General features: G+C 41.1%; 1 long non-coding RNA gene across 1 annotated transcript; it reads right to left on the reverse strand.

Annotated features, from left to right (window-relative positions):
• Nucleotides 1–3274: 3274 nt before the first annotated feature.
• Nucleotides 3275–5358, reverse strand: LOC308587591. Its single transcript, XR_014008480.1, has 2 exons — nt 4361–5358; nt 3275–4269 (listed from the first exon to the last, which is right to left on the reverse strand). It is a non-coding gene; the product is annotated as an uncharacterized lncRNA (long non-coding RNA).
• Between the last annotated feature and the right edge of the window lie 1296 nt (nt 5359–6654).

Raw genomic sequence — 6654 nt, forward strand, 5'->3', positions numbered from 1 at the left:
TTGAAACCCATCATATAGACTTGCTGAAATATATATATATATATATTATATATATATATATATATATATATATATATATATATATATATATATATATATTTGCTTTCGTAGATTTTCACGGGTACAGGAATGTAGGTTTTGGTGTCTTCGGGTGTCTTCCCGTGTAAGAGTTGGGGTGTCTATATATATATATATATATATATATATATAAAATTTACCAATTTGCCAAAACTTTAAAAAGATAAAACCGCAGGGAAAGATCTTCTGCCAAGTTCAAGATGAGTTGGGGGAGGGAGACTGGAAGCATTCAAAGGATTATCCTGGTCATCATGAGGATGAGACCAAAAGGATCTGACCTAAGAGGAGTGTAGGAAACAGAGGAGGGAAGGCGGTGGGCGCCCCAGAGAAAAGAACTGCTGGGAGCAGAAGGCCCAAGGAAGGCTTGCATACCAGGGGAGAGAAACCAAAGAGGGATGAGGTGGGAGAGAACAGAAAAGCAATGGCGGGGGGGGGGGGGTGTTTGGAGGCGGAACAAAACAGCCTTCAAAGTCAGGTGAGTGTGGCTCTGCCCTTTGTAGTTGTTTATGAGCCCCTCTTGTAGCCCTGCCAAGATTCTGAAGCCCCCAAATATCCCAAGCCACACTCCATTTTCTCCTGTCACCCACAAGGACACATTTCCAATGACAGACCCTCCAAGTGCCACTGTTTTCCAGGAACTGTCCCGGATTTACAGAAGCCCTCCTGGTTTCTGATTTGATCCTGGAACATCCTGCTTTTCCTTAGGACATCCCTATTTTCATTGGAGAAATGTTGGAGGGTATGGAGTTATGAGAACCCCCAAGCCGTCTGAAGGCAGCTCTGTATAGGGAAGTTTTTTAATGTTTCATGTTTATGAAAAAGATTATTATTATTATTATTATTATTATTATTATTATTATTATTATTATTACTACTACTACTACTACTACTACTACCACCACCACCACCACCACCACTGCTACTACTACTATCATTATTGAATAGGACATCCCTATTTTCATCTGAAAAATGTTGTAGGGTATGCAATGCCTGAGAAACCTCAGTCCATCTTTTCTTCTTAGCCAGTCATAAAATCCGCTGGCAGTAGATCCCAGCCCTGTCTGTCAAGGAGAGGAGGAAACACTAAAGTTTTGTTTTGTTTTTTTAAAAAACCAACCACCAAGGAACTTTCTCTGGAGGGCAGGCGGAAAGATCCTTTGGGGCTTCTTCCCTGCTGCTTCCTCTCTGGCCACAGCAGTGTGCGCCACCAAGTGGCTCTGTGCTCCTTTGCGCCTGCTGCTGCGAGCATGGCTCCCTTGCAAGAGCATAGGAGGGAAAGGGCTTGCTGCTGTGGTGACCTCTGGGAGTGCAGAGCAGAGAGCAGGAAGAGGCTCCATGCAAGAGCTGCAGGGAAAGGATGCAAGCAAACGAGAGGGAGAGGGAAGGAAGGAAGGAAGGAAGGAAGGAAGGAAGGAAGGAAAGTGAGCTGACCCTGGTGTGAGGGAGTGGAGCTCAAAGAGAGACAGAGAAACCTGGAGGGTGGCACGGGGGGTGGGGGGGTACATTTTGTTTAACTCTTCAGGGGGCAGCAGAAGAGAGGACCCCCCCACGGAGAGGCTGCTCCCCAGGTCCCCTTGTGGTGCTCTTGGTGCTCCTGCCAGGGGGACCTTTCTCTTCAAAACAGCTTCCTGGGCATCTCCGCTGCTAATCTTGCGTGTTAAATTTAAGGGGTGAGATTTTGATAGCTGTTTTTGTTCTGTTCAGTTTTGGTGTGGGGGCCTTAAGCTTTATTTCACCAGAAGTTTTTTGTTTAATTCTAAGCCTCCCAGAGAACTCTGCATTGTGGGCAGCAGACACATATATAACATAAAATTGTGTGTGTGTTTTGGATGGAGATCGTAGGGAAGAGAGAGGTGCAAGGGGCTTTCCCCCTTCCCCTCTTTTTTTGCTATTTCTTCCATTTCCTGCCTGACTGATGCGATGGCTCTGTGACAAGAAATATTGGGGGGTTGCGGAGGGGAAACGAGTGGCCTGAGAGTTAATTGGACACGATAGATATGGGTGATGAATGTGGGGTAAATTGATTTGGAGTGATTTCTCAACTAATTTGGAGAAATAATAGTAGAGGGATTTAATTCAAGGTGATTTGGAGGGAATTAATTAGCCGCCAGCTTAAATGGGCATTCTGTTGTAGTTCAAAGAAGTGGTTTTGTGCCCTGAGAATCAGACCCCACCTTTTGCCTCAAATGCAGATTCTTTGGCAAGTTGCTCATCTTTTAATCTCACCATTTTGCTTTTTGTGAAATGGATGTCAAATTGCAGTAGTAAATTTTGAAATGGCTGCACCCTAAGGCCACCATTTTGTGGCTGTCCACACTCCCATGGCAGCCATTCTGGGATGGTGTCCACAAAACCTCCTCAGATTTCCAAATATGCCGGTGAGGCCCCTGACAGAACACCTCCTGAGGGGCGGCCACTGGAGAACAAACAGCTAAAGAGGGACAACTATTTTCTGTGGTGGACTGAATCCAAGTCTCATTACGTCCATAGCTTCCTCTTGGACTCTCCTTTTAAATTTTTTAATCTCCTCCCTTGACTCAACACGGCAGCTTTAAGGTATACTAGAGCTTTTCAGAGGATTCTGCACACCAGTTTCTTTTTAATGTTGGACCTGTGTCTATTTAGACTCTTGCATAAAAGCTTACTAGTTTGCCCTATATAAAACTCTATGCAGTTGGAATTGGTACGTCAACTTTTTGCACCCTAAAGTGCAATTGGGAATCATTTTAATCCTAACAATAGGAGAAATAATGGCATTTTATCTAGGTAAATCCTGTTTAAGCTGCATTCCCAGATTATTTTTGTGTGTTCCACAAATGAGAAAACAGGCAAGCTAGTCAACTGCATTCTCCCTACTTAAAGGCAGCTTAAAAGACAGCTACTCTGTGCTCACTTACGTGGGACATAAGTCCCTTTGAACTCCATGTGACTTACTTCAGAGCTGACGCAGATAGGATTGCAATTTGCAAATATTTTGCAGCTCAACTTGCATGTTGTGCCCACTAAATTTGTACCTCAAATGGTGAAAAGAAACAACAGAGTACTGTTGGTGTTGCACTGCTACAGTTCCAATAATGGGAGGAGACAGTCCTAAAAATGACAGCCATCCCCTTCTGCCGTGTGTGCTGCATTTCAGAGTGAGCTAGTCAGAATCAGTAGGAAAAGAGGACTATAAAAAGCACAGTAAAAAAAAAAATTTCAGCAGTGGGTTTTATTGCATTTTGTAGGTACTGTTAATCGCTGGCTTCCTTCAAAAGTTTTGTACAAACTGGCAATAAACTGTATACATGATTTTAGTTCTTGAACCAACAGAATGAGATCCAGAAGTGACGTGGTGAAGATGCTCTCGTCAGAGAGGCTCTCTCATTGGCTGGTTGTCTTTCAGGCTGGGTTGTCATGTGACTGCCTGTCTGTGCCTGCTGTACAGGTGAGTGCATGTTCTGCACAGCAAGTGTAGACAGGCAGACACATGGCAACTCTGGCCGGCCAGCCCATTGCTCCCGCAGGGATGCTCTGCTCTGGGCTTAGCAGCCTGGCTTCACGGCAGAAGGAGGGGGAAGGCACGAACTTTACACATTGGGGAGCTCTCAAAGAAAGAAGACGTTTACTTTATTTAGAAAACTTGCGCTGTTCTTTACATTATTGTTTTTTTCTTGACATGCACAAGACGGAGATTGCAGCAAGACATGCGCCCAGAACAAATCTTAATTCATTTCAAAAAGTCTGCATTCATGGTGGGTGGGTGGATGTAAAAATATGTGCAAAGAAAGCATTACTGGGTTTTAAAATTAAGGATATATTTACCCAATATGTGTTTGGGTTTTCAAAATATGCATAAAACATTGTCCTGTTGGTGGAAGTTGCCAGTTCCAAAATGGTCCAGCTGCCGGCTGTTGGCCTAAAAGCTCACAGTGTGTAAGAACTTTTATACACAATTCACATTTGATTTGCCACATGAATTATATTGCACCCAATTTTTTTTAAAAAAGCAATGTTATAAACGCCAGTATAAAGTCAGTTCTCAAAAGTGTGATTTGTGCATCAAAAATGCAGAAACAGAACACGTGTCGGATCCTTATGAACTTGATACTTCAGAATAGCAATTTGTCCTCCTGCCCCCCAGCAGTGTTACATGGAAACAGAATACATCACCATATTCATAGAATCACAGAATCTTAGAGTTGGAAGAGACTCCAGGGGTCACCCAGTCAAACTTCCTGCAGTGCAGGAATCTCAATTTAAGCAGCCATGACAGATGACCATCCAACCTCTCTTTAAAAACCTCCAAGGAAGGAGAGTTTAATTAGTATTTCATTTTGGTGGCTGGGGGGGGGGGGAGAGAATCTTATTATGATATGCATATAATATTTTTTTTTAGAAAACTCCATTAAAAGTTCATGATATACTTTGCTCTTTTAATTTGGTGTGAAGTATGTTGTGGTTTGCCAAAATTCAATCTTCAAAGAACAGTAAGTGTGCAATAAAGGAATATTGACAACTAACAATAAAGCACTGGCTGAACTGAAAGCTTGAAGGCTGCGGGGGCTGTTACAAGATGTGTCACGCTATTTAAATGCTTTCTAGTCATATGTTTTACATTCACTCTATAACTGTGTCTCTCACATGCTGCTGCTATAGGTTAGTAATATTCAAGACATGTATTTTAAAATGTTGAAGACTCTACTTTCAGCACATTATTAGAATTCCATTGTCCCGATTGCATTGATTTTGAAAAAGATACAACTAATAGCCAAAACATACTCAGATACAGCATTCACAGCTAGTTCTCCCCAAGCTTTAAGATTTTATAGAAAATGCAGAGTTGTGTTGAAATGTTGTTTCTTAATTTTTGCAAATGCAAATTTACCTTCTGCAAATGCTGCTTTGTTTTTTGGGGAGGTGCTGTTAGATGCTATGTAAAAATACTTCTCTTATCTCCTTCGTTTGGTCTAAACCGCTTTGAGCCCCCCCCCCTCAAAATAAAGTGGTATAGAAATGAAGATGGATGATGATGATAGACGACTATTTCACCCATTTCCTGTTTGACCCCATCCCTTGCCAGCCTTTTGGTACTGAGTTTTTATTTTAGTTTTGTGAAAGTAAAAGCAAACATAGAAATATGGGGATGTGCAAGTATGAGAAACTATTTTAGATACTGCAGGTAATGTAAAGTTTTATTGCACCTATACTCCTGCATAAACCTGATTGGTCAATTTTTATTTCTTTTATCATTGTTAAAAATGCTTGGCTAATGGAGTTTAATTTTGTTTACAGAATTTCCTCAGGACAAGGATCCTTGGGTGGTCTGCAGACATTTCTTTGTTAGAGAGGAAGAGATTCTCGAAATGCAAGGGTTGCCTAACATGGGGGTGGAAAGAAGCAGAAATGTAGGGAGTAAATCTTGTCATCAGCTGCACTGTCTCAATTGGAAATCATTCTGTAGATAACTGAAATCATCCTTCACCTCGGCTGTATTTTCTGCCTCACTAAAGGAAATGGTGGCTGACTTAAACTTTTTCTTTCTAATCTCAAACTGCAACTACTTAATTTGGAGAGCTTTTTCCTTGGGTTTTGCTCTATGTGGTAAAATGGAAAAACAGAGCATGCTGCAAGCACAGCATAAAAAAAATGGGATTGCTTAATACTATAAGGATTTTAAAGAGTTTCATATGCTGGCTCTGCAACACTGCTATCTTCCTCATTCACCACAACATGTAGTGACCATGTAGCAATGAACTACGGGACCTAATTCTGCTTTGCATTTTCCACTAAACAAACTTTCTCATTTCAGCCTCATTCTTGAATAAGCTTTATAAATTAAGAATAACATGTTGAACTGCATCTTCAAACCCTTGGTGTTATCACCAAATTCCTACAAATCTCAAATCAAGAGACACACAAAAACATTATTGGATCTTTGTGTTTGTTGACTTCCTACAAATCAGTGTTCCCCAAGGACAGTTTTTAAGATCCTTGCCTAGCCATGTAGATTTTTTCTTTCTCTGGCCTTTGCTGGTTCTCCCTCTCTTTGTCTGCACTTTTGCCGTCTGGCAAATGAAAATGAGAGATACACGTGAGAGGAAATGCAGACAATTTCTACCCACGGCTAGTTCCTAGACAGCAGAATGTGAATTCCAGGGGGATTTCACTCCAGTTGTTGTAGTTGTACAGTAAGAAGACATTTAGAACTAGAATATTTCCTTTTTTGTCTTGATTCTTATTAATAAAATACGGGAAACAAATTAATATTTTTTAAACGTACTGACCCCAAATCTGTATTGCTACTTGCATGATAGCCAGCCTGTTCACCCATGCTTTGAAAATATTTTTGGTCCCCCCCCACCTGAATTGACCCCTCCTTATATGCCACAAAAGTTTGCCACTGTGCTGTCTAGTTATAAAATCAAGTGAAAGATCAAAGCAATAATTTAAAAATTGTTAACATTTTACGTTTCTCTTTTCATGACATTCGGCTCCTTTGAATTTGCAACTGCAACTTTGTGCTTGCTATTTGTTAAAACAACAGCAACAAATGACAGGCTTTAACATGATAAAAGTCTGGTACAAACATAGATA

This window comes from Podarcis bocagei (genome assembly GCF_964188305.1).
Source record: "Podarcis bocagei genome assembly, chromosome: 5".
NCBI lineage: Eukaryota > Metazoa > Chordata > Lepidosauria > Squamata > Lacertidae > Podarcis > Podarcis bocagei.